The 17515-nt window shown below is 28.4% G+C and overlaps 1 long non-coding RNA gene across 4 annotated transcripts; it reads left to right on the plus strand.

Moving 5' to 3' along the window:
* The first annotated feature begins 1541 nt into the window (after positions 1–1541).
* On the plus strand, positions 1542–5255 carry LOC111042070. 4 transcript variants are annotated; one of them, XR_002605394.1, is made up of 7 exons: positions 1542–1947; positions 2595–2773; positions 2831–3063; positions 3763–4022; positions 4089–4299; positions 4602–4936; positions 5007–5255. It is a non-coding gene; the product is annotated as an uncharacterized LOC111042070 (long non-coding RNA). The 4 variants fall into 4 exon arrangements; XR_002605395.1 differs by having other exon boundaries at positions 2831–3039; positions 4155–4299; XR_002605392.1 differs by having other exon boundaries at positions 1543–1947; positions 2831–3039.
* The last annotated feature ends 12260 nt before the right edge of the window (positions 5256–17515 follow it).

The raw sequence follows: 17515 nt of genomic DNA on the forward strand, positions 1-17515 counted from the left end.
TACAATATTGAATATATTATTCTTCTGATGTATCCCGGGCGTTTTGTTTCATTCGAGGGTGTCAGCCTAATATCTGCCCGCGGATCACGATACATATTGTTACATACAACATATTACATTTAATTATTTAAATATTGGTTAGTGGTTACATAAACGATAAACAAATTATTATATTACTACGAGACATTCCTTGCTCATGCGCCGAACCTCGCGTTTCTGTTACCATATTTTTGAGCGCCACGCTACACGCTCTTTGCTGACCGCAATCGGATGACCGTGTTATTATATATTTATAATATTAAAATAGTGATCCGTCCAAAGTTAGATTATAATATAATATCGCACATGCAGTAGGAAGTGCAATCGTGCATTATTTACGTTTGATCCTTTCTGTGTATTACAACGTGCCTTAGGTAAAAGCGGATCCAAGTCCCTCACCGGCATGGGCGTAACTTGGACTCTATTCACGGGGGGGCAAAAATAATTTTTGAGAATCTCTATTAGAGATAATATATATAGCGAAATATTATACGAACTTTAGCCGTACCTTGTGTTCTGTGTACGGGGACGACTACGAATTGGTTCCCAATTGTCGAATTGGTACCCGGGTTGTCTACAGGTAATTAGGTAATATACGAATTGGTTCCCGGGTTGTCTATAGGTAACATACGAATTGGTTCCCACAAGCTTTCGCGATAATACAGTCTTGTTAAATTAACTTTTCAAATTATTATGATATATTCAACCAGCAAAATCCTTCCCTTTTATTCAGATTTAAGACTGTCTAGAATTCAAATAAGTTCGAATAGTTCAAACCCTATCTCGAATACCTAGGTATGGTTTAAAAATGGTCAAAAAAATTTGATGTTCTATAAATCGAAATGCTTGTATATTAGTAGTATTGTTCTAATTGGGTAGTAGGAAAAAACCAAGGGGAAATAATTGTTATCTTTTACACTATGAATGATACAAATCTGGTAAAATAATTTCTGGCAACTTTTAAAAGTTCCATCAACAAACACTGTTTTCATTTTGCTGAGTACCTATCTCGAAATTATGTGAACAAGTAAAAATCATTAATATAAGATTATCGATTGCACATTTACGTATCTTGTAACAGTTAAGCGTTATATACTGATAAACTGATAAGTAATTTTATTCGGGAATTAATTCGAACATATTTTGTATACTGGAAGTCTGGAAAGTATTTTTTTGCGGGAACCAAATCGTACACTTTAATTAATAATTGACCCGGGAACCAATTCCACGTTTGCCGTGTACGGAGACAACATAATATGCGGGTGCGACCTATTCTTAATTAAAAGCTATAAATATAATATAAAACATAAACATTGATATTGACTGATAACTGATTCTGCTATAAATAAATGAATATGGCTATAGCACCATAATAATATGTGGAACATGGTATTATCTTATTTTCATAATATTATTAGAAAATAATATTGTTGTTATGTGTACGGACTACGAATAACCAATTGCCAATTGGTCATTAGCGCGCAATCAGTTATACACTATTACAATATTGCATGTATGTCCCCTACGCTGTTTTACACTATTGTAATATTTATTACTTGGGTTCGTATTTGTATTATTCTTATCGTGTTCACTGTTGTCTGCTTGACGTTCCTTCAGATTGTTAATAATTGTATTGCATCAACCGTATACTCTTGTTTTCATTGTTTAAATTGTTTTAAATTGTAATACAATGAGTGATTGTGATTCTTCAACCGAAGTCGATCAGGTTGCAGATTTAGAAGAACCAATTTTACCCTGGCCAAATTATCAAAAATATTTTAAAGTATTAAGAGTCATTGAGGATATTTTTTTTACAAGAAGCTGAAAGTGAAGTGCTTAAGTTGTGTCGATACAAAGTGTTACAAGGTGGATTCACGTTCAAACTCTAATATAAGAAAACATTTAAGCGTAAGTACAATGTTAATTTCATACCTGCCTATGACAGTTGACCCATCTAATATCTTGCGTGTTAAAATAATTTTAAATACTACACAAATACCTAATATATTACAAAAATACATCAAAAAGTATAAGCACAGCTTTTTAAAAGTCAAATTTCAAGTGCTTAAGATGTATCATAGATCTCATTATTCTATATTATATATTTTCCTGGGCCCCCACACGAGTCATCTCAGAGGAATGGCGGACAGTTCCCCCCCGACTGTTTTTGGCGTAGTAGGACATTTTTAATCCAATTTATATTCTATGCGGACATTTTCCCCCCATTTTTTTTTTAAGTTTATTATTTATTATTTAATAAGAAATTATTTTTTTTTCAGTAAAATATAATTTTTTTTTATAAATACAATTTTTTTATGTCTTATTATATTTATGAAAAAATGGGGGGAAAATGTCCTACTACGCCAAAAACAGTGGGGGGAAATTGTCCGGATACCATCTCAGAGGGGCCCAGTATTCTTGTGCATATGAAATAAAATAAAATAAATAACCCTCTCCCCCCTCAAAAATAAATCCCAGTTCTGATCAAAAAATGTAAATTATTTATCAAAACTTATAATGATAAGTAAAAGGTTATATTATTTAATTTTATTCAGACACAACATTCAACTATATTAAAGAAAATTGATCACATTGGTAATGCAGCGAACAAAAACACTTTAAAGAGATGCAATGATGGATCATTGAAGCATATGCTGGTAGTTCTTTAAAACAATCAGATAAAAACAACCAGTGTTAGAAGATTTTTTGAAAAACAAAAAATTAACTAGTCAAAGTAAGAATGTGTACCTATTATTTATTTTTATTTTTTGTTTTATTAAATAGTTTTTAGTTGCAGCATTAACAAAAGTAGTTGATATTTACATGACTACATGACTATATACTGATACATTGCTAGTGAATGATACGGTTGTTAATGATTTAGAAGAAATCGACGCATTCAACTTGAACATTCTAAATGATGAAGACCATGATTTACCATATGTATCACCAAAACACCATCAATGTTGTGCACACACAATAAATTTAATAGCAACAATGGTAATTGAACATTTATTTAAGAAGGTAACCTAATATACTTAAATTATAAAATACTAAAAATATTTTTATCGAAAAGAATATATTTTGTGTAAGTTTAGTGATCAGGACAAAACTATTAGGTAGTAGGCTTAACACTTAATAATCATAATCAAATTTGTATGAGTTGTAATACATTTAAAAATTAAATTTTTCGTTCAATTGAAATGATAAAAATATTCTAAGATATAAGTATGAATATGATTGGCATTAACTATTTTCTATTAACTATACCCAAATTTAAATTTTAAATATCAATAAACCCCTCATCGCCAATCTATCCACTATCGAGCTACCCGATACAACTCGTAGATTAAAAAGAAAATGGTCCAGAGACCTCTTATCCTAAGGTCTAACATCGGTTTATAAACTTGAACTCTGATTATTACCTAGTTTTCTTTTTCTTTTCTCTTAATGTATTATGTTTTCCGTTCTACCTAGTCTTAACTGAAGAGGAAATATCAATGGATATTTTCTCTTATCATGTGAACTCATGTCAAAAATTCTATTACTCAAATTTACTTATTGTATTATATTAAATTAAATATAGATTGTAAATAAACATTTTTAATAAAAAAAAAAAAAATATCAATAAATTATGTTTGTTTAATTTTTATTATTAATTACAAATTTGTAGAAATTAAATACAAAATAAAATAATTTATTTGTATAACTTGTTATTTCTAGGACTCTAAAAAAGCTTTGTCTAATCTTGCATACAAAAAACAGTCAAGGAGTACTTTTGCCTAGTCTACCGCTTTGTGGAATAAACAAGGTCGCTCAACTAAGTCAGCTGATTTATTTAAACAAAATCTTGGTGTTTATTTAATTATATCCAACGAGACACGTTGGAATTCACTGTATGATGCAGTGATGCTGTTTAATAAATAAATTAAAAATAATGAACTTAAGTTTAGAATAATAATGGACAAATTGGCTTTTGGCAGGTAAATTATAAATCTTAAAAAATTATTAATTATTTTATCTATATTTTTTATGAACAATATTTTCAGATTTAATAGAAGTGATATTTATTTCATGTGTCAATATCAAACAATTATGGGGCAAATATCAATAAGCTTGGATTTACTCCAGGGTGATACTAACATGTACTTTGGTAATCTCCTACCTACAATTGAAGAATTAATTTATAAATATGAATTAATGACAAGTGATTAGCAGTTTCTAATTATTCGAAACCTCTGGTGACTGCCATACTTAGTGGTATGTAATAATTAATATTTTTTAAATTTATTAATCTTATTTAGCCAAGTACTTAAATTGTACACATTTAATTTCTTTTCATTTAAGCTTTTTTTGGTTTACTTTATTGGTAAATAGTAAATACTATTTACTAAGTAGTAAATATATAGTATCTCTTAGCTCTTACAGTCTTACTGATGTATAATGTAAAATTTTAATCAGCTGATCTATTATTTATATTTATATTTCTGTGTAGTACCTACATTTATATAATCATGAGCTAAAATAAACAAACTTTATTGATAATAATTTTTGTTTTTTAGGTATGAAAACAAGGTTTGCCGATTATTTGATACCAAATTTTTAATTACTGCTGCAGTCTGCCACCCACCATTTAAAAAAAAAGGGATTAAAAATGATATAAAAAAATAATTGGCACCAGAATATTTAAAAAGTGTCTGTTATGACTTACATACTAGTGATAATGACAATAATGATGTAGAAGATAATCAAATGAAAGATAATTTATCTACCTTTTTTACCTGGTCACAAAATTCTCGAGAGGAAAAATCAACAGTTGGTGATGAAATAGATAGATATTTGGGCACATCTTCAACAAAGACTAGAATGTTTGCATCATTTACCCACTATCAAAAAAGTTAGATTAGTTGAAAACTTCTTATACTATTAGTAGTTATATTACAAAAACATTTGTACTTATTTTTCAGGTATTGGTGAAGTACAACACTCCACTACCTATCAGTGCATCAGTAGAGAGCATAGGCGGTCCCAGGATTTTACTTCAGGTGCAGCCGTGCAGCATAGATGGCTAATTTCTAAATGTTAGGGGTATTGGAAATGTGTACGAAGTTAGATTTACTGAGTATCAATGAACCATAATTTACTTTAGACTATTATATATAATTTTTGAAACTAGTAAACTAGTAATTTCCTTTCCTCCGAACTTGGTTTTTTTTTCATATTATGATAATTAATAATTATAGATGTGATCGCACGTGACTATAAATACCACTGTTAGCCTAGGGTCTTTCTCACTTTAATTCTGGCTTGATCATCAGATCTACGAGCTAACAACTATCCAGTGTTGGGTAAATTACTTTCGATAAGAAACTAATTACGTTACCTACTTATATTACATTAAATATTTTTATTTAAATTACATAATTCGCGTTTCCCGACATTATTTTTATCACGTTATGTTACTTTTTCATTCAAAAAGTAATGCGTAATGAATTGTTACTTTTTCAAAATTTAACGACAAACTCAGTCCATAACGAATGTAATAAAAAGTAGGTATACTATTAATTATTATATATAAATTTTATAGTAGTATATGTAATACATTAATTATGTAGGTACACTATATTGATAATGGATGGATGTAATACACATGAATAAAATACGTAAAATGCGTGCATATTTTATAATATTCATCATTATTATCTAAAATTTTCAGAATAGTAAATACATTTTACCGATTTTTAATTTTTCTCGATTATCTTAACCCTTAGTCTATGTCATGGACTCTACATTCATAACTTATTTTAATAACGTGGAAAATAACAAGTTGCTCCAAAGAAATTACTTTTATAAGAAATTTCGTTACAATTGCATTAATTTAAATAGTATATAATCAAATTACTACAGCGTTACTGGCTACTACAATAGTAATTTGTATTCTTCGTTACGTTACTATCCAACACTGAAACTAACAAAGTAACAACTAAGTTCATGATCAGAACAATATATCGTAAAATAACAAAGATATAAACTATAAAATATCTATACCTTATGAGTTATGAAAAGTTATATGATTTCAACCAATAAAATAAAGTGGTGGTTGTAATGTCAGGTGGAGCACAGGCTGCAGAGGCTGCACCCGTAGAACCGCCTATGGTAGAGAGAGTGTTTAGTGTTGTTGATGCAACAATACAAAAAAAGAACAAATATGACGGATCAACATTTTGAACAAATATTGTTCTTAAAATGCAACATTCAAATGTTCGATTAATATAATATATTATGAATGATTCAGAATTAAATTGATTTTTTTGTTTTATATTTGAAAATTATTTCCAATACTTTACTATAGATAGTATTTCTGTTGTATTTTAAATACTTTATTTTATAAGTATTTGAGTAATTACTCAAATACTTTTTAAAAGTATTTTTTACAACACTGATCAGTATACATAAACCTAATCTTGTCCCCATATAGTGTCTCTGCGTCACATTATAGTGATAGTCTTACATTTTTGTCTTGGAAACATCGAGCAAACAAAATCTTTAACAAAATATTGTAAATAAGTTAGTAAATGTTGAACATAAAAATGTTAAGTATATTTACCATTCTAGATAGGTTTATCAAATTTAATAAACTTGTTCTCTTGATTGACTGCGTTAGGTTATCACTGTAATTGGTACAGAGTTCAAAAGTGGCCTTTTAAATTAACTTCTTGTATAGCCCTTGGTATAGCCCATTGTAGGTAAACAAGGGAGAAAATAATGATAAAAAAAAAAATCACAATATACTATGTAATATTATGTAAGTTTTTTTATTTGTTAAAAATCTATGAATTTTTTTTTTGAAGTCATAAAATTAATATAGTTTTTTGTGGTTTTCAGTTCAAATGGGTCTTCTGTTCATTTTTATACCAATTTTTTAGAGCCATGTCAACACATGAACAATATCCTTGCGGATTTAGTTTTGTGAGATAAATTCCAGATAACATATATGATAATTGTTATTATTTGTACAAAGAAAAGTGTTAAGCTGAAGATTTTGCTTAAATATCATTAAAATATAATGTAGGTAGGTATCTGCTGTATAAAAATTAATACTATTTTGTAATGGTGTTAAGTTTATATATTAAATGGTGCTGAACCAATACAGCTAAATAAAAAACTCCACGCACTGCAAGTACTTTTAAATTTAACAATAGCAAAAATGTAGACGTATTTTGTTTATTGTTTATTTACATGTTTAGCTAAATGAAGGTGACAAAATAGATCAAACGGTATGGGACAGGTATTAAACTTCTAATGAAAAAAAAATTTAAAAAAAAAACATTAATAATTTCTACTTATTATCATACATTTACATTAGAGTCAATTACTGTTTTTGATAAAATATACCAACAAAGTTTTGGTTTTATTTTCTATAAGCCAAGTATTCAAACGTCATTTGTTTATTTTTTGGAAATATTTGTCTTCGGGTTAGATAAAGGTATTCATCTCGTTAATAACAATTAACTTCAGCTACTTTTGACAGTTGATTTACAAAAACTTACTATTTTATTAAACTAAATTATACAATAATCCCACAAATAAATAAATATTACAAATAAAACATTTTTAAAAAACAAACAAACAAATTTTGTATTTTTTGAACTTAATATTTTTATATTATAATTAAGGTAATTGCAATTTTTCTTATTCGTAAATATAAAATTATGAACAATAAAATAAAATATGAAATTCTTAAAATATTATTTAAGAAATCAATTTCCTAAAATATTTAAAAATAAATAAAATTTCCCTGGAGGATTGATTTACCCGACTTAAAGATTAAATTATACCATTTAACTGTCCAGCAAGTTGTCCATATTATTTTTTTGACAAACATTTGATCTTTAATTACTGTATATAGTTTGTGGGCTAATATTATTACTTTTTACTTAACTCTATACAGGATGTAGATAGTCGATGATTTTTATTTATTATCTTTTTGATATGCCAACAAAATAATTTTTTTTACATTATTAAAATTGCAATTTCATCTATTAAAACAAAAAAATGGAAATAGTGACTACTTGGATAATGAATATTTCCATTCTTTCAAATAATTATTTTGTATTCAAACCTAGTTTACTAACTAAAGACTTATATTTATGTTTGAACTAGAATTACCTAAGTGATTTGATTTAATTTTGTATAGTTATGATAAGAAACAACTAATAGAAGATTTGATTAATGATTCCACAAATTTAACTTTTGGGGGGTCACAAACAAATGAACAAGTTGACTTATGATTCTTATGATCAAAAAATTCACTAAATCAGTTCATCAAAGTAAACATGTCCTATCTTGACTACTCAACATTGTATTCTTCAGTTCATAAGCAACTAAAAAATATATATAATTATATTTTCAATTTCAGCCACCTATATAATTTTTTTTTTTTAATACATATAGGTATACAATTTTAAATAATTTTTTAAAATTTTTTAATAATTTATCCATTATTTATGTGTCTATATCGTATAACTAATGTACCTACTACATTAAACATAAAATACATACAGATTTTAACAAGTAAATGCAATTTTTAACTGTTATATGGCTTAAAGTTTGAAAAAAATTACAACTGATATTAATTTATGTACGTTTGAAAACTGCCTTTAAAACAAAAATATTACGAATAATTGTTGTTGAACATATAATGAAAAGAATTAAACCGTATTGGAAATGCATATCACTTGGATCATGTGTTACTATATCAGCATGGTACGATGTGACGTCACATGTGACTTATTATTTAGGTACTTAATTTAACAAATTTTTTGGCATTAACTAATTCAAATTGGTCTAGTAAATTCATGTGTATCTAACTAACAAACCTAAAATGTTCATGATTTTTTTTTTAAAAATACTACCTACCTATTTTAAGAAATACCCACAGCGACTTCTGCAAAGTATAAACTATACTTGTAGTACTTAATTCAGGGGCGTCATTTCAACTTTTCAATAGGGATGCAAACATTTGAATCAGGCCAATTGTTCCCTCCACCAGGCCATTTATATATCCTGTTTATTTAGCGGAACTTAAAAAAATTTCCGATCGCTTCGCTCACTCATATCCCCACATTTTAATATTCAAATACTCATTAATACTTTTTTTTCAAACATATTTAACCAATTTCATATAAATAAAAAAAGATATATTTAATAATATTCATTGCCTAATCATTGTCACCAACATAAAAATAAAAATAATAGATAATATTAATATATTATTAACTATTAAGTATACACCAGATTCGAGGACGCGACGCGTGACGGCGCAATTATAACATTTTATACGAGCCAACCAAATATTTAAAAAAATAGGGCTGCCAATGTATAGTCTGAATCCCCCAAATGACGCCCCTGACTTAATTTGTAGGGAAAGTTTTTAAAATATAAAACAATAAATATAGGTAGGTACGAGAGAAGCGATACATTTTTTCCCCCGTCACTTACCTTTATGTGAGAGCTTTAGTTAGGTTCCTACACGGCTGTATATAGGTACATAATATACTATTTATTACACTATAGTGTAGTAGTATAATATAACCACACAATTTTGTAGCAAATACATCGGTGACTTCATACTATTATAGAATATTATTGCCTGATAACATATTAATGCCGAGCCTAGAGGGAATATTATAGGTGCGATTAAAATATCCATTTTTTTATTACTTCTGTAAATTTCAAAGCCTCATTTTGAATTTTTTTCAAGTCTCGACACTTCTAGAGTCTTATGTTAAGTTATAGTTTAACCGTTAAGATTAAAAACAATATTGTTAGATGCCGGACGTAAAAATTGACTCGCGACAGTAGTGTATATCTAAAAATCTAAATGGCCTATACTCAGAGTGCCGTGTTCTGCATTGTATAGATTTAAACACTCTCAGTAATATTCTGTTTCAGAATTTGAAATAAAAAATGTATCGTGAAATCCAAAGAAATCAAAAACTCGAAAACTGATGACAACATATTATATTATAATACATATAATCTATGGCAAAAGCCGATCGTCGTCACTCGCCGGAGACGATTCGCAATTCTAATAATTTCATTGAACAAAAGAGAAATGTGTATGGCAACAATAAACATTTATTCGCATGTTTCATTTTACTCAAGTAATTTTTATAAAAAATCTCGATTTTTTCAATTCGGATTTAGATGAAGGAAGAAGTTCCCCGATATGGCGCCTTGCAGCTATATATTACCCGAAGAGTCGATGTATACGTAAGTTCGATTACTTATTCTTTTGGGGCTTAAATATTTTACTTTTAAGTCTCAAAATTAAAATTTGATTTGCTACCCGGGTGATAGGGGCATAGTTTTTGTTCCTGAGCGCTCAACACAAAAAATACGCTATCACAAACGACGACGGCATATCCAGGTCGCTGAATATAATAACATATTTATAAAATTAAATAGATATAAATAGTGTTGTACATACTAGTCAGTAGTCATATTACAGTAGTACAGTACACGGGAGTTTTTATTTCCCCGCAAAATTCAACAATTTTTATTTTTAGTTTATATAAATGTTGAGTAATATATGATTATTTCTATGCCGTCTGCTTGTGGTCGAACCGCGAATTAAAGTGACGCCGTCGTAGGTACCTACATCAAACATCAAATTATTTTATTAAGCTGGGAAAGTCGTTCTGCTGATTATTAAATATCCATCGGAAATTTTAAAATTTAAATATTCTGGAAATATACCTTAAAAGCTATACCTTAATATAGCTTAAAATATACCTTTAACCAATGTACTCAAAATGAATACATAAAAATATAAATTATTAATTTCGTGCTCGACAGTATTCAGAGAAAAGATTTAACTTGGAATTTTACAAATTATAGTTGGTTTGTCGGTAATCGGTAAATGTGATGTATTAGGCACTGAATATCTTTATGTTAAATCTAAAAAGTAGTAATCACATTTATTTAGAATAAGATTTTTATTTACTAACTGATAAAAAAAAAATTGTGATGCTTCAAATATATTTTAAACACCACCTTTATTAATTATTAAATTAAAAATTAAAATAATAGGTACTTAATATATTTTTGTAATTTAAATTTTAAAATTATAAACTATTTCGGTTATTGTTATATCTCATTTCATTATCTTGATGATCAAATCTCAAACACGGACCTCCTTGATATAAACATTTTTAATATACCATATATCTATGGTTGTATCATATTGACGTAGTATAAATTATAATGCAATCCGTGGCGATTGTCGAAGTAGTTGCTAAGACGCAATCGATCTAAAATTTCAGTTACAAAAGCTGCAGACATGAACAAGAAACATGAAGCGATCCGTACGGTTTTTTTTCATAATAAATCTCAATATTTTAAGACTTAAGTTCAGTCGTATTTCTGATTTATTTCGCAGTGCACACACAATATCAGGAATTCCGCCGAAGCCCGAAAGCGTCGATGTTTAAAGTAAATAATTTTGGTTTCATATTTTTTTGGTACTGAAATTTATTTTTTATACTTCAAATAAAAATTTAATTTCATGAATAATATGCTACCCCTTTGTAGACACTTATTTTATTTCTGAGAGTAAATTCATAAAATACGAGAGATCAAATAATGTAAAAACGCCGCTCGTCGTCGTCGTTTTTTCTGCTCTCTGATCGTAGGGTAATTTTATAATTATAACCTATTTTTAAGTACCTACTTGAAACAGACATTTATTATATGGTTTAATTTAGAAATACCCGTTATAAGTGATTACTCACAAGACACAATTTTAATTTAGAACTTGTAATTTTTTAAAATCCAAAGTTAGCAGTTGCAGGACACTGTCAATTTGGTGTTGTATATTTTTCATTGTTCTATTATATATTAATATTACATTATATTATAGTTGCATCTAAAAAATAAAAATTTTCACAGAGTGGTAAACTCACTATCCTAACCCCGTAAGAGTGATAACGAAAAATAAACTTTTATACTAGCATAGCTAGTATCTTTATATAATATTGTGTAATATATAGACCGCACAGGCGTTCAAATATCCTTAAATTTTGTAGTTATTCAAACCTAGGTGTGTACGAGTTAAAAAATTTAAGTTATTTCAATTTTAACTCTTAAACTTCTTTAAGATTTCGAGCGGAGCGATGAATGTATTGATTTTACAATTTATTTTTTAAAGTTTTTTTGTTCCTGTCTTCACTTTAATTTGGGAGAGTAAAAGTGCTTCGATTTTCTTCAACAGCATCTTTTCTGTTAGAAATGTGAATAGTATCGGAACAGTACCGACGGTACTTCGAGGAGTCCAAATAAAAAAATTCTCAATAGTTTTCAAAAGCGGCAGGAAAAACAAACAAATAATTAAGGAAAAAAGTGAATTTTTACAGAAACCCGGTTTCGACCAAATCGATTTTGGTTTTTGAGGTAACTCTCGAAAAAAAAAAAAAAATACCGTGGATATACGTAAAATTTTTACTGAATATTTATAACGGCGTTTTCTATTAACAATACAATTTTGACAACACATTTTTATAAGCGTTTGAATTTTGAATTTTGACAAAATTAGTATAATAGTCACTAAAATGTGCAAAATATTTTGAGTTAGAAATTCATAAAAATTTTTCGTTTTATATCTAAGTTTTTAAAACTTAATTCAAGATTCCTTATAAGTTTGTCTACCTTTATCAAAACAAAAAATTCTACCGGAAAGTCAAATTAAATTTTTATGAACATTTGAAGTTGACATTTTGATAACATTGAATATTCACTCCATTTCTCATATAGTGATTTTTACTTAATTTTTTGTAACTGAAAACCCAATAATTCCAGATATTTGAAATTCACACCATTTGTTTATATTTTCAATTCATATACTTTTTGATGTACTCGTTTTGAGCTGTTAACAAACAATTTGAATTTTGAATTTTTTTAGTTGATTTAGTTTTAGTTTTCTATAATTGTTAATAAAATTGTATTTGTTGGGCAAAAAAGCTTGACAATTCAATAAAAAGCTCTTGATAGATATTTACAATATTAGTTAAAAAATATTTTAAATGAACCTTTAAAGTTTAAATTTTAACAAAATCATTTAAAATGTACAAATAATTTTATAATTTAAAATTTTTGAAATATTCAACTTTCGTAGTTAGGGTTGAAAATTCAAAACAAAGTACCAAGCAAGTAGGTTATTCTGTTATTAAAAAATTGCCAAGAATATAATGATTGAATGCTATTTTGTTGTAAATTAAAAATATTATTCGTGGGTACCTACTTGAAACTCTTAAAGTATATTATTATATTTTATACCCTCAATGACTTTTCAAATGTACTTTTTTTTTAATGAAATTAATCTACTGCGTAGTATTAATATTTTCTAGTAAAATAAATTGCTTTAATCACAATAATATCATCGAATATACTAAATTATTATGTAATATTATAGACTGACAGGCCTGTCATCGCTCAGAATCGTTTTTCGTATAGGTACAATGATTTTTCATCGTTAAAATCAAACTTAACACCATCCATTACAGTGACCCACTTGTTACCTAATGTACATCAGAGCGAAATCCACATACCAGCTTTTTTATTGAATTTTCAATATCTTAACATTTTTAACTCAACTGATTTTTATTGCTAAACATTTATTAAATAATGAGTTACTTTTAATCAAGTCCAAGTTTCGTAGTTTGTTTATAAAAAATTTAATAATAAATGTAATAGTAAAAATTAGTATATTGATGTTGATACGTATTACATCAAAATTCACTTTTCATTTTTTTAAAACCCAAAAACTGGCTATTTATGTACATAAAAATAATAATAAGTTAGTTGTATGTTTCCTAATCAATTTTAACTTAACTGAATCAAAAATAAAATTAGGAGAACTATTGACTTAAACCCTTTTGAAATGTTTCATATCGACTTAACTTAACTCAGTTAAAAATTGTCATTAACTAGCCCTGGCTTGCAGTTATTATTATACTAAATTATTTTTTACATATAGGTATTCACATAACATATTATCTAACTCTAATTTATTGCAATAATTATTTATTTTCTTAACACAATATTTCAGGAATTAATATATTATAAATTAATTAATAATAAAAATAATTGATTTGAACGATATTTATAAAATATTGAAGTAAAATAAACACACTTGCTAATCATTAATGTTGACTAGTCCCTGTGTATTATACTATTATTAAAATAAAAATGAACCAATAGCAAATTTCCATATAGATAACTAACTTGCCGTGCCTTTAGTGAAGAAATATGACTTTCGTAAGGTATAGAATTTATACGTTATTGAATAAAATAGTTAAAACACAAATTAATATGTAATAACTACGTATGGGTAAGATAAAAGCTAAAACTTAAAGAGATTATTTTAGCTATATAATATCTGTAATTTCTAATAACAAATAGCTCATACGTATATTGTTGAACATTTTACTATTTAGGCTGCGTTTTTTCAGAGATGGTATTCGTCAGTGAAAATTTGCCAATTTTGAATAAAATGTCATATTATGCAGTGTGAAATGTGTTGACGTGTGTTCCAAAGACTTAGTTGTATAGCAGAAAACATGTGGTATGTACTTATTATTTATCAGTAGATTTATTTAATATTGTTAAATGATCAGAGTTTGTATTGCCCCCAACTTTTCAATTTAATTGTATTGTAACCACTGGTATAACGCTATTTCGGCTATCAATAAAACTATGATAAAAATTATGAAATTGATCAGGTATGAAATTTATTTTATTTTTTGTTTTAAATTTTTTTTTTGTAATATTTAAATATTTTCACCGATTATCAGGTACGATGACCTGTAGGCACTATAGGAACTGTGTGTGAGAGAGAGAGAGAGAAAGAGAGGTAGTGAGATGGAAAAAAGGGGGAATAGAGAGAGAGAAAGAGAGAAAGACTGAGTGAGAAAAAGTGGGTGGGGAGAGAGAAGGGAGAGCGAGTGAGACTTGTAGGGAGGGTGAATAGGAAGTGTGGAGGTAGAATAGTTATGTTAACAATGTCGAATACTTAGGAAAGGTTCTTGAATTGCAAAAGCCACTAGACCAATCAGCTGAAAAACTACCTAGTGATTGGTCGAAAACCTTTACTTGTGGGATAGAATAAAAGGATCGGAGAGGATGTCAGAGCACCGATTGTTTGCTCTCAGTATCCCACGCACAACAAAGCAATTAATGTATCAGAACCAACCATTATTGTTACTTTAATAATGGTTGGTTCTGCTATACATACATTTGCTTTGTTGTGCGTGGGACATAAAGAGCAAACAAATAGTGCGTAGACATCCTCTCAATAGTGTCATCAAGTTGAACAAAAAAGTAAGAAAAGACATATTTCTATGTCAAACCATGGTTTTTTAATCATTAAAAATTCGCAATAAATAAGAATTGAAATTAAGTTTAAAAGTAATAGAGAATATTTTAATGTGAAGTTTAAAATAATAAAATACATTTTTTAAAAAAAGGAAAAAATGTATATCAGTAGTCAAATCACATACCAATGCTCCACCTTTGTTGCAAAACATACAAATACGCATGTGTATGCTTTTTGAACCGCTGCGTTTCGTCTGTTACTGCATTTTAACATGAATGGACCTGCGTAATCCACTCCACAGTTTTCAAAGCACCTACTTGAACGGTCGGCTTGGAGCGTGGGCAGATTACCCATAAAAAGCGACACATTTTTTGGCTGCGCTTTGAAACATGTTACGCACTGATCCACCGTTTGCCAACCTACCACCTACGCGCACAAATCCGTTGCCGTCTATAAATGGGTTTAACTTATTTATTTTGCTTTTTACTGACACATTACGATTATTTTTTAACTCTTCAATTTCTATTGAGAAATGTGCTCGTTGTATAAGTTTTATAACAATTTTGGTCTCCGCTGAGATCTCGTTTGCATTCAGTGGCCCGATTATTCGAGAGGTATCGTTCCGTTTCGATAATGCATTATTTTTGTACCGTAATAAATACGAAACAACGTGTAGTAATTTGGTCAGCGACGAATATCTATATTAATATCTAACGACACGTCTTTTTATGAGGTGCATACAACGATTAGTGCAGTATTTTTCTCACTCTGAACATTTCCAACGTGTTCCGTTTTTTTTTTGTAAGGGTTTTTATATACCTAGTTTTTAGTTGTTTTTATTTTTTTTATTTTTATATATTTTTTTTTTATACACTTAAACGTTTTACTCACCAGCCATGACGGACCATACCACCGCACTGTTATCTTTTAGCTCGCTAGGCGTACACCCTCGTGACAACACGTCAGCTGGATTGTCGTTCGACGTCACATGCCATCACTCCATGCGATCGGTCAACGTATGTATTTCGCCCACACGATTCGCAACAAACGTCTTCCACCTGCTCGAACCCGCAGATATCCAATCTAATGTTAGAGTCGAATCCGTCCATAAATATCGTCGTGATATATTCATCTTAAGTGCAGGTATAATTACGTCTATCAAACGCGGCAAGAGGAGCGCTGCACATAGCTCTAATCTGGGGATCGAAATAACCTTTAATGGCGCGATACGAGACTTAGCACATACTAGTTGCGATTTAACGATGCCATCCATATCTGTTGTGCGCATATTTATCATGTTACGGGCAATGTGTACATTGCCGTCATTGCCCAGTCAATGTGATCCTGCCCAAGAAATGTAAACCATGAATTTTTTTTCAACCAACTAATATTATTATTTATTATTATTATAAATTATTATCATTACATATTTATAGTATAATTTTTTTTTTAAATAATCATTATTAATTTTATTCGTGTACTATAATACGAAGATTTTGATTGAATAACAAAAAAAAAAAAAAATAGTGACAAGTATCATCATTTTATTTTTATAATTTTACCTATTTATTTGAACAAGATTTAGAAGCATGGCACTTAAAAGTACATAGTCTGTCTTTTCTACACTTGATTTTTAAATAGGCTGCAGTGCCTACCATAAGTAACAAAAATATTTTTATACACAATTTTTCAAAAAATTCATAGTTTATTGTATTATGATAAATGAATAAAATGAATAATGATTTCAAAATAAAAAAATTTTTTTTTAAATTTTAATTTATTAATATATTAATATATCAATATTTTATTTAAAAAAAATCAATACTGTAAATAGGTAATAATAATAAAAAATAATATTCTTTGGTTAAAAAAAAAAATCGTGGTTTACATTGCCCGGTATTCCACATTGCCCGTAACATATATATTACACGCACCGTATGCTTTCGTGGATGCATCAGCAAATCCGTGTATCTCAATTAATTTCTTCTTGTCGTAGCCCAGCTAACGATGAGGTATACTAAATGAATTGAGATCTTTTAGACAATTATTGTATGTCTCCCACTGTACTTGTATGTGTGGTGGAACTGGGCTGTTCTAACCGAT

Source organism: Myzus persicae, unplaced genomic scaffold (assembly GCF_001856785.1).
Source record: "Myzus persicae strain clone G006 unplaced genomic scaffold, MPER_G0061.0, whole genome shotgun sequence".
NCBI classification, from domain to species: domain Eukaryota; kingdom Metazoa; phylum Arthropoda; class Insecta; order Hemiptera; family Aphididae; genus Myzus; species Myzus persicae.